The sequence below is a fragment of the Nicotiana tabacum genome, chromosome 14 (assembly GCF_000715075.1).
Source record: "Nicotiana tabacum cultivar K326 chromosome 14, ASM71507v2, whole genome shotgun sequence".
Lineage (NCBI taxonomy): Eukaryota > Viridiplantae > Streptophyta > Magnoliopsida > Solanales > Solanaceae > Nicotiana > Nicotiana tabacum.
The window spans coordinates 96,583,375-96,600,988 of record NC_134093.1 but is presented as its reverse complement, the minus strand read 5'-3'; the positions used below and the strand labels follow the sequence as shown (position 1 = coordinate 96,600,988).

General features: G+C 33.6%; 1 long non-coding RNA gene across 1 annotated transcript; it reads right to left on the bottom strand.

Annotated features, from left to right (window-relative positions):
- Positions 1-704: 704 nt before the first annotated feature.
- On the bottom strand, positions 705-1,350 carry LOC107770646 (uncharacterized). Its single transcript, XR_001644661.2, has 2 exons — positions 1,067-1,350; positions 705-923 (listed from the first exon to the last, which is right to left on the bottom strand). It is a non-coding gene; the product is annotated as an uncharacterized LOC107770646 (long non-coding RNA).
- Between the last annotated feature and the right edge of the window lie 16,264 nt (positions 1,351-17,614).

Below are 17,614 nucleotides of genomic sequence, written 5' to 3'. Positions count from 1 at the left end.
TACATTTAGAGTTCAAGGTCAAATGTATCACTTTATAGATGATTTATATCTTACAAAGAGAAGGCCTAAAAATTTACAGTTGTACTTTTATGATAACGATAATGAGGTTGCAAATAGAATGGCTTGCTCAGATAAAATAGATGAATTGATAGACACACTAAAAGATAACTCATATTTTATATTTTTACAAACTTTATTTGCGATTTTGATCTTACAGAACTATCATTGCACTCAAATATGACTTTGGATTGGATCAACGAGTACTACTGATATTGTAGCAATATGGGTTAACGAAAATGATATGGGTGTTATTCATGTACCGCATGTTCAAATTTATACTCATAGTAACTGAACGCAAAGAGTGAATATTAATTACCAATTCAAAATAGTGAGATCTCATCATGGTCTGCTACTAGCAATTTATCCAAAAAGTACTTTTCTACCCTATAGAAAATATAAAATTTAAGATGTATTGTTGTCATCACACATATCCAAAGATGATTATTAGAACACAAAGCCGATGAACAATGATGAAAAAAATATAACTAACACTTTAACTAATTGCTTATTACTTGGACAAAAATGTGCCCCATTTGCACTCCAAAAAATAATAACGCCGCACTAGATAAAATTATGAAATAGTTCTATCCCCTTTGATGTATCTATGCTGTGTACCGAGCAAACTTATGCATAATGAGATGGTATTAAAGACAAATCAAAGGAAAATGAATTAGTAATATAAGTTTCATCCGGGACAAGGCCTAAATCACTTTAAAGATGGATAAACTTTTCAACAAGAGCAATAACTGGAACAGAGAAAGATTCTTCTTACACGGTTAACACTCTCCACGAGCAAGCAATAGCCAAATTCCTGAATCTCTCATTGTGTTGTGGCAGAGGAAGGGGAAAACAGGAAAAAGAACCTGAGAAAATATTATAAAAGCATGTCTTCAAATAGTCAACCTCGTTGAACTCAATCAAACAAGAACTATTAACTTGAACTAAAGAATTAGGCCAGATTTCACAATTAAAAGCCAAAAAGTTCACAAAAAAATCTTCTCATTACATTTGTTGTCCTATATTTGACACTAGATCTCTCAGTCGTTTCTCCTTCGTTTGGGAATAATAGGATTGAGGGTTTTCTAGGGTTTTTGCTTTTAGTGAGATTGGGTAAAAGAGGGTGACAAGTATGAGTGTCAGAGAGGCAATGAGTCAGATGGATTACCAACAGATTTTGAGGATTGACGGCATCTCTTCGTTTGTGTATTCGGAATTCAATTGTAGGCACACGGCAAAGAGGATGATGATTTTACTATATTAGTTAGTGTCCTGAAATATTGCTAATTTACTCTTTTTTATTTAAAAACTTAATTACGGAAGTGGTAAAATCCCCCACTTTTAGTATATAAAAGTCGTTAAAACCGACAAATGTTCTGAATCAGATGTCACCGAATTGTTGACATTTTTTATTAACAGTCGTTATTTTTACGACGTTTTCTAAAAAATGTCAAAAAATAAAACTTTTATCGTCATTTATTGCAAAGGTCAGTAAATAAACGTCGCCATAACCCCGATTTCTTGTAGTGCCTTTACAGTATCTCTTACTATTTCCATATGGCCAACGTGAGTGGCATTGTGGTATTAGAAAGTTTCACGGGACAGAAAATATGTCTAGAAATCATGCTTTGTCTGATTTGGAACAATTACCAAATATATAAAAAATTACCTATGTTGACGGATATCATGATATGGAAGATCAAGTTATTAAAAAAGGGAAAAGAAAGAGAGAGATAGTTTCAGTTCGTGAATACTGCAGTTATAAGCTCTAGATGAGAAACGATGACGAAGATGAACTTCTACATACAGGGAGATTATTTCAACAGTATTCGGTTGATAAATATATAAAATTGGAGGCTCAAAGATTGGATTTTGCTTTCTTCATTCAAGATTTGTTCAGAATGGATATGTTAAAAGGACTTCTTGACCTTTTAAGACTTGGTGAACGAGATACTTCTAATGTTGGAAAACAAACATTTCTCCTAAATTCATTTATATGAGGGCCTAGAGATATACGTCAACGTTATATAGACGTTATTGTGTTAGTACAATATTTTGGAAAATTTGATCTATTTATAACAATGACATGTAACCCAACTTGGCCGAAAATTGAGGAACATTTAGCATCAAGCGATGAGGTACAAAATAGACATGATTTGATTAGTCGCATATTTAGGTCCAAAATAGAAAAGCTGAAGACGGATATACTGAAAAGAAATATCGTTGGAAAAGTTGATGATTTTATGTGCAATGTTGAGTTTCATAAACGAGGTTAACCCCATGCTCATTTTATTATTATATTAGAGAATGACTATAAATTGTTGACAACTGAAGCGTATGATGAAATAATTAGAGCAGAATTATCAGACGCTTACCCCAGGAGCCTAATGATGGGCATGCGAGGCTACTAATCGAGTCAATAACTGCACATCACTTCTCATGTCTAAGTCCTGCTCAGGAGCAACCAGAGGAGGAATCGTGAAACGTTAGCTTCCCTTGGCCTTTCCGGGGGTAGTGGTGTTGTTCCCAAAAATTGGGTATCAGCCTCATCATGAGGTTCACGTTGATCCATGTGAGCAGATGGCACCCGAGTGGTACCCTCTCCCGCTTCATCATCTAATCTCTGAACAATCGCCGGACGTCTTGTAGTAGGCATTACTATGAACATAAACAAGATGATGATTAGAAATAAATACTTACGACTCCGCTCTAGCGCATGATCTTGATTAAAATGAAAGGTATTCATCTTAAATATCTCGTAGCCTCATGTTATAAGTATGGTGCACGACATATTCGTAAACAAGACTCTACCAGATTCGGCTTGCAAACTTCCTAGGACTGACATGCTCTGATACCAAGTTTGTCACACCCCAAACTCGGGAGGTGCGACCGACACATGACGCCCAAAGGCCCGGGCGAACCAACTTCCATACTTAAATCTCTCAGCATGAATTTGGGCCAACTAGACCTCCCAACATGACACCAGAATTTATAAATGTTCATTATTGGCTATGGAAGAAACCTTAACATTAAATATATACGTAAATTTACATCCATTGTTAATAGGGTTCTAATAATATTTACATACATCTGACCACTAGTCAGGAAGCCTCTAAGTGTACCATGACACACAACTTGGTCGGGATAAGACCTCAGCGTAACTAGAATGACCGGAATAAACACCTCAGTATCTATCGACTTCTGAACAAATACTCCAGAGAAGTAGAGTGTGACAACCAATAGCTGAGGAGAGACATCACCGGATCTATCAGCACCTTTGGGCTTGGACACAACAACCATAAGAAAGGGGTGTCAGTACGGAAGATGTACCGAGTATGTAAGACAGATAACGTATGTAAACCAGAGGTATAACATAAGAGATATGAATACACAAGTTTAACCTAAATATCAAAGACAAGCCACCAGGGGCGTGTAATGTAATAACCATAAATCATGAATGCATGCAAGTTGTATAAAGGTTAAGCCACTCATTGGACTGTGCATAAAATAAAATATAATATTATTCAGCTGCTCTTTGGGGCATGTCATCTCATATCGTAACTGTCCTGATAGAGGATTCGGTAAAATCTCATGCTTTCATCACATTTTACCAGGCCTCAGGAGGTCTCAGGTGTACTCGGTCTTAACAGAACTCGATGCAACCGGCCTCAAGAGGACTCGATCGTAACGGCCATATAAGGGATCGATAATATCTCATATCACGTTACTCCATACCCGGCCTCATAGAGGACTCAGTCGTACTCGGTCTCAACAGGACCCGACCTACTCATATCATATATATATATATATATATATATATATATATATATATATATATATATATATATATATATATATATATATATATATATAAGTGGACTAAATTTCAATTTCAGGATACATCAAGATCAAACTCAGAATGAATTCACATTTTTTCAACCCTAAGATACTATCTGGGAACATATCGAGCGTGAAAGAAATTCCATTGGAAAAGAATGTACAAGAACAAGAACAACTTTATCAAGAAAGGTTTAGGACAATTCAGTCTAATAACATAGAAATCATTCAGAATGAGAATCTTACGTCAAGTCATGCAAAGAAAGAATGTTACCTTATATACCTTGTTTGAAGAATTACCTACACTCCCTGAACTTCCTACTTCTATGGTGATTATCTGGATTTCCAAAGAAATCTCCAAAATAAGTATCACAAGAATGTAGATGGTACCGTGATGATCATGAGCCCCTTTTCCTAATTTTTTTTCACCAAGTTCGTCTTTGATTCTAGCCATATCCATTTAGGAAGGCTTGAGAGCAATTTGGGTGAGCTAAAGCTAGCAATATTTTCTAGAATGAAAGGGAAAAGAGTTGCACTGCCTTTTTATATCAAGCCTAGAAAACTCCACCGCCTCCACATGTAAAACATGTGGCCCCAGCCACAGCACCCGGTGGGACAACTAGTGCAAGCCTAATAAAATGTAATCACCCTCTTGTCGGTTAGCGTGGCATCGACTCATTGGCTGAGCTAAAGGCTAAATTTGTAAACCATTTAACTTCACGGGTGAATAAGGAGTGCGGGGCCTAACATATTATATTCACTTTTATTTTTCCTAAAATATCCTTATTATTTAATGCCAGCACTAAAGCTATAAAATCGGGCCAGCTCAGCCCGGCCCATACCTCACGACCTTTTCAATATGGTGACTAGGATGTGTCGGTCCGCTATTTGAATGAGCCTCAAAATGGCCAGCCCAACCCAGAACAACAAGCTAGGCCGGGTCGACCCTTCATTTTTTTATTCAACTTTTTCCCTTCAAATATTTAAGGATTTTTGCATGAAATATTCGCCTAATCATGTGAAATTCTTTTGTTTGCTTAGATCCGTACAATTTTTTTAATATTTGATAAGGAATCTCATAATTGAAATGTAAACTCTTTATATCTCTATCTCTTTTTTTTTTACTTCATATAAATATTTTAATACTTTTCTTATCAACTTCCTCAGGTTCAGGAATTACTTCAATAAATTTATATAATGAGTTCTTTTAATTTAGGTTTAAGATCATTTGCTGATTTCATCATCATACTCAATAATTCATAATATTTGCTAGTGTTGTCAAATTTTATTGGGTTTTGAAAATTGATCTTTTCCTATACTGAAGAGCATAATATATTATAGTAATCCAAACTAATTAATGATAATATATATTTTTTTTAAAATCCTAGTTCGTTATTAATTAAGCAAAAGAAAAATTAATCTTGTCATACTACATGCATGTCAAGGGAAAATGGGCAATATAGAGTTGGAGAATGAGGATTTTAGTTAATAGTATTTCATATTTTTACTTTTTTCAAATATTAAATATTTAAATTAGACTTTAATTTAAATTTTAGCCTAGGGGCCTACCTAGGCCCATCCCTGATCAATCCTAAGGTCTAATGGGCTGACTTGGGTCGGGCTTATAAGCCTCAGTTTTAAATGAGCTCAAAAAATTCCAACCCAATCCTATCCAAATAGGGGGTTAAGATTGAATTCGTGGACGGTCAAATGTTAATCGGAGATGTGGGTGAAACTCTAAAATTTTCTGTCATTTGATTTGGATTAAACCTTTCAAACGGGTCAGGCTGGCCCAGTTCTGGATTGGCTCTGACCAATTTTAGACCGACCCGGTGGTAATGAAGCTGGCATGGCTGGGTTTGGATGTGAACCGGCCTATGACAAGGAAGATTTCACTATCGAGTAACAGGACCGGTCCAACCCAGTAAGGTCTTGTCAAGAATAGCCCCTTTTGGGTATTTATTTTTCAAAAATAATACTTTTATTCTTTACTAATTTAGCCCTTTAAAAAACTATAAATAGACTCACCCTCTTTTTCATTTCTTCAATCATCTCTCAATTCTCAAACTCAAATTTTTAATTCAGGTTAAATCATGCCTTGTGCTTCTAGAGTGCGCTAACATGTTTAGGAACACTTCGAGGTGGTAGAAGAAAATGAAGAAGTTCGCAAAGTAGAGTGCAAGAACTGTAGTCGGGTCTTTAATATTCGTCGAAAGTGGGAGGGCACAACTGGTTTAAGGAGGCATATCAAGGGTTGTCTTGAGCGTCCTCCGGGAATTCCTATTTAAGTTGATTTGAGATAATTTGTGTTATTTTGAATTTATTAGACTTATTTAAGCTTAATGCGCTAGTTTATTAGACAAGTTAATTTGAAGTATTATTATGCAATAAAAATATGAAATGAAAGCCTTTGAAGTTTGATCCTTATATATTGGTCTTATTAAATAATTTCATGTAGCCACTTAATTTAAATTTTCAAATTCAAATTTCAACACTCTAGCAGATGGCCAAGAAGTTCATATTAATTATGAAGAACTTACTAGGGCAATGCAAAACTTTTGAAGCTTGAAGATTATATTTAATAATTTAAATTTGAATTTAATTTTTTCTTCTTTGATTTAGTTGTTGTAAAATGTAAACTTTAATTTACAAGTTTAAATTAAAAAAGAACTTGCAAATTATAAGTTATATTTGTTTTTCATGTTCATTGTATTATCTTAAATTCGTAATGAATTTTTCAAACAAAGGGCTTTTAAAGCCTTTGAAGTTTTTAACTTTTTATTCAAAATTTCCAATATAAGGCTTTTAAAGCCTTTGAAATTTATTCAAACATTCTTTTTATACGTTAGTTTTTAGTATTTTTATAAATTACGATTGTTACACAAAATACAAAATAAAAAAATTAAATAAGACCGGCCTTGCCCGTCCCATTAGGCCTGGAACCGTTCCGGTTTAATTTAGCACGGGTTAAGCCCGGAACTGGTAAACCGGGTATATTATAACCGGTAACCAGACCGGTACCGAAACCGATCGGTTCCCTTTTCCTCTAGCCCGGCCCGGCCCCTTAACACCCATAGTTTGGATTTACCATCCATGGCAATCTAGAACAAAGGAAAAAAAGAAAAATGTATATTTTTAGCCACTCAAAAAAATAATAACCGCTAAAATATATTTTTGTTGTATATGTATGTATTGTATACAAAAATATATATTTTATATATTTTTCGGTTAGCAAATAAATTGAAATAGCTGACTGGCAAGTTTTATATTTTGCCCAAGAAAGAACAAGGGAAGAAGAGGGGAGATGATGCGGAATTAGCTGGGTTTTAATTAAAATTACCAAAGTGCGCCCATAGCTAATGCATAGGCAGCACAAATGCAAGGATATTTTAGATAAGAAAAAATGGATACAATGCTAATATACTACTTATGTAATTGAAAGTTAAATTTACTTTCTTATTATACGATATAATTGTTCTGAAAGGGTAAAATTTGTTCTCAAATATTACTCTATCCATTTATTTTATGTCGGAAGTATTTGATTGGAAAAGGTGTAATAAAGAATAAAAGATTTTTGAAACTTGCTATTTAATAATAAAATAAAAAAGTTAAAGTTAAATTATTTATAAATATAATTATAAATCGATTTTTTTTTGGAACAAATTAAAAAAAAAAAAACAAGATGAAACACTATTTGAACTCATCACTTCAAATCACACATTTCAAGACAAATTATAACAAACTTGTTGTATCCCATTAATTTACTACCTACAAGAGTCATGAAATCACTATCTTGAGGAGGTGATAAAGATAACGCAACCCTCTCTTTTTTTCCCTATATAACTCTTTCTTTCTTTATCAAAATTAAAACAATAACTTTATCCTTAATTACTTTTTGAATAACTTGATGGAGTAACATTTTTGTTTTCCTGAATAACTTCGTCGAATAACATATCTCATAAAAGCTTAGCCCATGTTTTCATGATCCTCCAAATCAATCCATGTGAAATTTTGTATCTATATCCGGTTTTGGGGTACAATTGAACTTATACCTACTTTGCAAAAAGAATTGCAAGCGTACCCACTTTAGGATCAACTCCAGACTTATCGGGTCTGAAGTTAAAAAATAATTAGTTTGAAGTAAAAATAAATTGCAATTGAGATGCACTTAAGGTCAAATAGTTCTAAAGTGCAACTAGTGATTTCATGCATTTAAGGCCAATAAGTCTGAAGTGAAAAAATTACACTTCAGATGTACTTAAAGCCAAAGGTCTGAAGTACAACAAACATTTTTCTACACTTAAGGCCAATAAGTCTGAAGTGAAAAATTGCAATTCATATGCACTTAAGGCCAAATGGGTCTAAAGTACAACCAATGGTTTCATGCACTTAATGCTAATAAGTCTGAACTGAAAAATTGCACTTCAGATGCACTTAAGGCCAAAAGGTCTGAAGTGCAACGAACATTTTCCTATACTTAAGGCAAATAAGTCTGAAGTAAAAAATTGCATTTCAGATACACTTAAGGCCAAAAAGTCAGAAGTGCAACCAACATTTTCATGCACTTTAAGGCCAAATAGGCCTGAAGTGCAAATTGTCCGAAAACACAAATTTGTTCTTCGAATTTTAACAATCCAATATACGATTTAATACTTAAATCTACTCCAAATGAGCTCAAATTAGAAACATAACCTCCAAATATCATCAAGAACAAACTTCAATCATCAATTTGTCAAAACAACAATAAATCTAACGAACTCATTTTGCAATTAAGAAAAAGAAGAAGAAAAAATCCTAAGCAATAGTGAAAGATAAAGCGACACAACAACTCACCATTATAAAATATCATAAACTATCTTAAAATATGTTCACAAACACAGTATAAATAAATGTCACCCGAAGAAGAAGAAAAAAGAGGAGAAAAATGCCCGAAGTTTAAACTTTGGGCAAGTTAAAAAAAATTATAAAATTGGATACAGGTTAAATGAGGACGACCAAATAAGACGTCCCATGCAATTTTTACTAGTTAGAAACATGTATTGGCCCGAGAAGTATGGCGGGCTTAGAAACAGGTATTGGCCCAAGAAGGTCACTCAAGTTAGTTAAATTGTGGAATAAAGTCAATTATCTTTATTTTAGGACAATAAAGTCACTAATGTTAGCATCACTCTCTTACAAAATAAAATCAACCGGAAAAGCTAAGGAATATTTTCTCAGATCCAATTTAATTGATTTTTTAAATTTTTTTTATAATCCATAATATTTGATTTTCAGATATCATAAAAGAAATAACTTTTTTTTTCAAAGTTTCCATCAGAGTAAAGTGCCTAGACGTATTTATTATATTTTTAATAAATAAATTAAAGTTAATATGATTATTATTGTTGTTATTATTATTATTATAAAAATATAAATTTTCAAGGCAAAATAAAGATTATTGATTGACATCGATATGCAATTATTAAACAAATTGAATATTTACGTGTAACGCATGTTCATAGAGACTAGTTATTATAAAAGCACGAATAATTTGTACTAAATATTGAACGACTAAAATATCCCCGAGATATTGATCGACTTTTATAACCTTTAATATTTGTATAATTTAACGATATAATTGTAAATCACTTAAGGCTAAAATTCTTTTTCGATTTAAACTACACATACGCCGAGCCTACTAAGTCAGAATTTGGGTCAAATTCGTTTGAGTCTTTATCGTTTTGCGTCTTTGTGCTAGTAGCCTACTTCTTCTTAGACAACATAAAATTTCAGTATTGTCATACCAATCCTACTTGGACTATAACCAGACAAACAAGGTTAGATTCAAATATTTATCTCGGTCGCAAACATAAAGAACAAATGAATTAAAACGTCTTGAGTGACTCAAAAAGAAATATTATGAAAGAACTGCGAAGAAACTAACATAAATACATTTCCTTCTTAATCTATTATTTGACATATGTAACAAAACTTACTCATAATTTTTTGAAAGCAATATGACTCACTAACACACGACTACTGAATGAGCATTCTCTTCAAATGACTTAATTGTTTAATGTAGGAAAATTATAATAAAATTCAGGAATAAGTTTCGAAAGATTTTACAGAAAAGACAAACATTGATAATATGATTTGTTTTTAAAGTATGCTTTTAATACGATGTTCATTCGTTTTGAAGCCAACTATTATGTTGATAATATGATTGATTTTCAATTTTAAAAATTGTTGTAGTTTTACAAAGACAATTGCTTTTCAATGATTTTTCCTTCTCGTATGTAACTTTTAATAAATCTAATTCCTTATTCTTTCATATATTTATAATAAATTTAATTTTTGCTCTTTTATATATAAATAATTAACTAAACATTTACGTGCAAGACACGTATATAGAGACTATTTATTATAAAAGCATGAATACAATGTCGGTTTACAAAAATAACCTTATAATATTAAGCATAATAACTCATAATAAAAGGAGATAACCGAAATTTTAGATATTAGCCTTATAATCCTATTAGTTTTAGGACATAATTGGATAAAATTGTCAGATCTCAGATAATAATACACCTCAAGTTCAAACTTCTTAGCTATTTGCGATATTCTTTTCTACTTGTATTGAAATTTTAAAACAAGAACTTTTACTTATGTTGAAATTCTAGAACCATTTCAATTTGACTAGGAGAAGAACAATTCGAAGCTTATGTTGTCTATATATATAAAGGGTTTTCTTTATTTTGAACAAGCAAAAGTGTTGTTGAAGAATCTTTAAATCAGTTCCTACCATGTTTAAAATTTCAAAGTTATACCAACTATGAACAAGCAGTATGTAACACTCCGGAAAATTTTGAAGTGTTTTAAGACCATTAAGAAGATTGACGGGTGCTAATTATATTAATTCGGATATGAACATGTAACGATCCGGCCGGTCGTTTTGAGTGTATTAGCCCCAATCCGCTATTTACTATTTTTCCCGTATCTGTTTATGCTTATGTGACTTGTCGGGAGGTCTTGTTTATAATTTCGGAGTGTGTTGGGACACTTAGTCCCTAAAATGAAAGCTTAAGTCTTAGGATTTTGACCGTAGTTGAAAGTGTGTGAAGACGACTCCGGAATGGAGTTTTGTCGATTCTGTTAGCCTCGTTGGGTAATTTTGGACTTAGGAGCATGTCCGGACTGTGAATTTGAGGTCTGTAGCTAATTTAGGCTTGGAATGGCGAAAGTCGAATTTTGGGAAGTTTGCGTTTCACGTGACGCGATTCGCAATATGTACAAAAATAAACGAGAGCGCGACATTGCGACTTGTTCAAATAAATCCCATAAATACTAAAAGTGGTTAGAAGTTAAAAATGCACAGTAGGTTTTAAACATGTATTAAATCAGATAATTCGGCCAATTATTAATAGTTGAGCGACCGTGCTAAAATCACGGAACTCGGGAGTGCCTCACACCTTCTCCCGGGTTAACAGAATTCCTTACCTGGTCTTCTGTGTTCGCAGACCATAAAAATAGAGTCAAATTTCCTCAATTTGGGATTTAAAATAAACTACTGACTTGGGATACCATAAATTATTCCAAATGGTGACTCTGATTAAATAAATAATCCAATTTCGATTAATGTCACTTTAATTAGAAAAATTCCCATATCCCTTGGAGAAAAAAGAGGTGTGACACCTGTCATTTGAAATACAGTAAAATCGACCCCATTGGTCTCAACTATACCCATGTTCCGCAACACCTCATGGCAGCGGTCAAGATAATCATGTGGGTCCTCAGAAGGTGTACCACTGAAGTGAACTGGAAAGAGCTTAGTAAACTTGTCCAACCTCAATAAAGCCTCAGAAGACATGGCGGGCCTATCACCGATCTGTGCCGCAATAACTGGCTGAACTACCTCAACTGGCGGGGCTGTTGGAGGCCATTGCTCCGGAGCGGGAGTAATGGGAGTCTATGCTCCTCCCCTATCCTGTGAGACGGCTGGTGCCACTGGAAATGTACCATTCTGGGCCACGCCCTCCATAAGAGTCACAAAACGGACTAGAGCGTCTTAAAGCACTGGAGTAGTTATGAATCCTTCTAGGACCTGAACTGGTCCAACGGGTATAGTCTGAACTGAAACCTCCTCCTGAAGATCCACCTGCGGATCCACTACGGGTGATGCTTCTCGAGCTCTAGCTTGAGCTCTGACTCTGCCTCTACCTCGGCCTCCGGCACGACCTCGGCCTCTACCCCTGGTCATAGTTGCCACCGAGGGCTCTGGTCCCTGTCCGTCGGTAGATGTATTACGTGTTATCACCATCTGTGAGAGAATAAGAATATAATGGTTCAATCATCGATGATAGAATAAAATCGCACGACAGAATAAGAAAGAAATGATATTGTTCCTAAACTTCATATCCTCTGCGAGATAAGTACAGACGTCTCCGTACCGATCCTTCAGACTCTACTAAGCATGCTCATGACTCGTGAGACCTAAGTAACCTAGTGCTCTGACACCAACTTGTCACGATCCGAAATTCTCACCTTCGGGACCGTGATGGCGCCTAACATTTCACTTGTTAGGCAAGCCAACATTAGAATAATCTTAACCATTTTAAAACAAATTAAATTAAACGTAAGTCAATTACTGAAATAAAGTGCGAAAAACCATAACTACTGAATCATCAAAATATATCCCCAAATTTGGTGTCACAAGTGCACGAGCTACTAGAATAATACAACTAAAGGTTTGAATAAAATTCAAGTTGTTTGTAAGATAATACACAGCTAAGATAAGATAGAAGGGGACTTCAGATGTGCGGACGCTGTGTAGTTATACCTCAAGTCTCCTTTGAGATAGCTGAATCCAAGCAAGTCTATGGTACTCCGCTGAGACCAACTCCAAAATCTACACAAGAAGTGCAGAGTGTAGTATGAGTACAACCGATCCCATGTACTCCATAAGTGTCGAGTCTAACCTCGACGAAATAGTGACGAGGCTATGACAAGACACATGCGTAAATAACTTATACAAGTATATACAATTACAAAGGAACAATAACACAATAATTAACAATTTATAAATTTGGGAGGGAACATGCGAAGGGGAATGATATAGAAATTTCAGCAGGAGAAGTGTCGCGTAGCAGCCAATTAATTCATCAACAACAAAATGAGCAGTTAATAATATGAAAATGGCACGACACTACCCTTCGTGCTTTTACTCTCATTCTTCCCATAAATTTATAAATAAATAATAAGATTGGCACGGCATCACCCTTCGTGTTTTAACTCTCTTCTGGCACGGCACCACCCTTCGTACTTTTACACTCTTTGAAAATGGCACGGCATCACTCTTCGTTCTTTTACACTCTTTCTCACCATGGCAAGGATAATATAAATAGCACGGCATCACCCTTCGTGCTTTTACACTCTTTTTTACCATGAAAATAATAATATAAATTCCGAAGAGTATTTAAATGCGGGGATATATACTTATCAATCAATTCCATACCAGAATACCGACTTCACCTTCCAAAATATTCAACAATAATTAAACTAGCAATAATCTCATGAAAAATGATCAAATAACCAATAATAACTTAAGCAGGAATATCTTAATTAAATAAGCAATTATTCACAATAAACAAATTCCACCTGCATGCTTTGACTCAACCAAAACGCATAAGTACTCGTCACCTCACATATACGTTGTACCCGCACATTAAATCACGTAGCAAATAGACAAATAAGTCTTACTTCCTCAAGTAAAGGTTAACCACGACACTTACCTCACTTCGCAACCAAATTCAAGATTCCAATAAACCTTGCGAATTAGTGTCCTAAAGCTTCAAATCTAGTCACAAAAAATTCAATATACTCAACACGAATCGTAGGAATTAATTCCGTATGAAATTACTAATTTTTCGAATTAAAATCCAAAATTCATCTCAAAATTTCACAGTGGGGCCCATATCTCGAATCTCGATATAAAATCCGAACACCCATTTTGAGACGAGTCCATCCATACAAATATTATCAAATTTCGATGTCAAATGGACCTTTAAATCTTAAATTTTGTTTTTGGAAAGTTTTACAAAAATTCCAATTTTCTTCCATCTAAATCCGAAATAAATGATGAATATAGACATGGATTTATGAAATATAATCACTATATGATAAAGAACACTTACCCAGTTCGAAATCGTAAAAAAATCCTTTGAAATCGCCCCTAGGCCGAGCTCTAATGGAGGCTTTGTGAAAAAATAGGGAAAATCCCATTTTTGGTATGTTTTAATCAGTGGCGTCAGGCCTTCTTCGCGTTCGCGAAGGGCATGTCGCCTTCGCGATGTGCAACAACCCAAGTAGCCTTCGCGTTCGTGAGTCCTCCCACGCGTTCGCGAAGACTGCTTCCCCCGGCCTTCGCGTTCGCATATAAGAAACAATGATTCCCCCTCCCCATGTCACAAGGCTACGCGTTCGCGGGAAGCTGGTCACGTTCGCGAAGGGTAAGGCCCCCCATTGCTGCGCGTTCGCGATCCAGCTATCGCATTCATGATGAAGAAAATTCCCCTGCCCCAAATTCCTCTTCGCGTTCGTGAAGCACATGACACCAGAAACCTGCAGAAGTCCCAAAAACCAGATTTTTCAAAAATAGGCTATCCGAAACTCATCCGAGCACTCATGGCTCAAATCAAATATGCACACAAGTCCAAAAATCTCATACGAACTCGCTCGCGTAATCAAAACACCAATGTAAAGCTTAGAACTCCAAATCGGACATCAAATCAAATGAAATTTTCAATAAAACTTTAGAACTTCTATTTTAACAACCGGACGTCTGAATCACGTCAAACCAACTCCGTTTCTCACTAAATTTGACAGATATATCATAAATATAGCAATGGATCTATACCGGGTTCCGAAACTAGAGTACGGACCCGGTACCAATAAAGTCAAGCATTGGTCAACTCTTTAAAGTCATTAAACCTTTTAGCTTTATTTTTTTTGACAAAAAGCGATAACTCGAGCAAGGGACCTCTGAATTCGATTTCGAGCATACGCCCAAGTCCCAAATCATGATATGGACTTACCGAAACTTTTAAAATACTGATCCGGGTCCGTTTGCTCAAAATATTGACCGAAATCAACTTAAGTGAGTTTTAAAACACTATTTTACATTTTTATCAATCTTTCACATAAAAACTTTTCTGAAAAATTTACGGACAGTGTACGCAAGCCGAAAAAAGCTAAATGGTACTATTTAAGGTTTTAGAACACAAAAATAATATTTAAAATTAAAGATGACATGTTGGTTCATCACATGTACCCTTCAAGGTTAATCGAATTTAATAATTAAACATAAAAATTAATATGACACCTAAATAATAATATATTTTATATAATTTTAAATTATCTAAATATCACTTCAAATTCGAAAAAGATATAATAAATCTTGACATATGAATATGAAAGAACAAAGAGGCGATTGACACATTTCAAAGACACTTAATAAGAAAAATGATACAATCCATTATTTAAAGTAAATAAAAATGAATGCACCTCGTATATAGTTCTATTAAGTATTACATCCCATGAGACGATCCCAAATATTTCTAGACATTTTTTAAATAAAATTCTATATAAAGTGATCAGAGTATATATATATATATATATATATATATATATATATATATATATATATATATATATCAGTTTGGTTCGAATATTTTTACTCAAAACCAAATCAAATCAAACCAAATCTAGTCGGATTTTTAATCGATTTGGTTTGATTTTTCGGTTTGGTGCGATTTTTCGATTTGGTTTGAACATCCCCTTGTGTATGTTGCTTTCATTTTAGGTGATTCAAAATTTTATGTGCCTTTAAAAAGACAAATACTTTATAAAGATCCACCGCGTTGTAGAATAACTCAATTTAGTTCATGCTAAAGTACATTGGTTATGTTTCACTATTTATAAAATATCAGTCCCACCAACCCGACGATAATCATTTGAAATTTACTTCATCCTTTGGTTAGTTTATTCATCTTTTCATCTCATCCAAAATCATTGTTATCTTTACTCTTAATTTCGCCAACAACAGCTGTGAAATCTAAAGGTTCTTTGAATTTTCTATTTGGGTGAATACCAAACGGTTCTTGAGTGATTTCAAAATTTTTAATACTCCTCTTTAATTTCAACATTTTTATGTTATCATTAATGACAATTCCTTATAAGATGATATCACATGTTTAATACCATAAAATTCAAAGGCATACTGTGTATGTTATACAAATTTTAATTAATTAAGTCAACAAATTTTAAAATTTTTTATTTTATATATTTTGTGCTCAATTAAATAAAATACTTAAAATAAAATGGAGAAATTAAAAGAAAAATGAAAGATAGAGAGTTGCTTAATATTTCCATATGGATTGTTATTTTTGTTTTCAACAAAAAAGGGTTTGTTGGTTGTGGGCAGTAAGGCGATACTCAAAATAATATATGCCCTTACTATTAGCCTCGGTGTTTTTTTCTTCCCTTCTCTATCTGATGTCTTATATTTATACGTAGATCCGACTAAATTCGAATTTGTATCTAAATATTTTACTTTGTGGGTCAAATAATCCCTAATAAAGAATTTCGAATAAGAAACATCTAATTAAGAATAATAGAATTACAATTCTTAGTGATTCTCGTTGTACTTTTCAGCAACATCACATCAAGATTTTCACTTTTAGATTCCAAAACCAACCAATGAACGAAGAGGAATTGACAATTTAAATAATGTAGAAAATTCGTAATATAAAATACCGTGAGTCTTTGTAAGGTCTATTTTCAATCCAAATTGCAACGAGCTAGTATTTTGTACCATATTTCTTCAATCTGAGAATGGTAAGCCAAAGCAAGTTCGTTTTGTGCACTTTCGTCTAGTTAGTCAAGAACATTGTTTTCCCCTTTTAAGCAATAAAATTTATTGGCCGAATTAATTTGAACTTATATTCAGAAAATTTGCTAAGGAAGCAATAAGCAATAAAAGTAGGTATTCCTTTTAATTCAAAATTGTAAACATAATATTAAAGTAATTAGTGAAAGTTTTTTTTTTTTTTTTAGTATATCATAATTGATAAATATAAGTTTTTTGAGCATTTACCCAAGTTGTATTAACTAACGAATAGAAATAAATTTGTACTTGTGTATTTTTTCCCCACGAAAAACTAGTACTGGTCATATTGACGAAGTTATCTATAATTGGTCAAACTTAGCCCCGGAAAAAAAGGTTGGAAAAAGCTGAAAAGGAAAGGTAGAGAATGGCTTAATATTTCCACAAGCATTATTGTGATTTTCGTTTTTGACAAAAAAGAGCTTGTTGGTTGCGGGGATAGGGTACTAAAGCAGTGGCCGATGTAGTATTAGAGCTATCGATTTAACTAAATTTAATATGGAATAACCTAACATGGAATTTATATATATATATAATAAATTTTAATAGATATTAAATTATACTCACTCCGTTTCAATTTATGTGAACTTATTTGAGTGAGCACGAAATTTAAGAAAATAAAGAAGATTTTTAAACTTGTGGTGTAAAATGAGGCATATATATTTTGTGTTTCTAAAAATCATTGCATAAATGTAAATTGTTTCCAAATAAGTAAAGATGTCATTCTTTTTTGCACCAACTAAAAAGAAATAAGTTCATATAAATTGAAACGGATGGAGTATTAAATTATAACTTTATAAT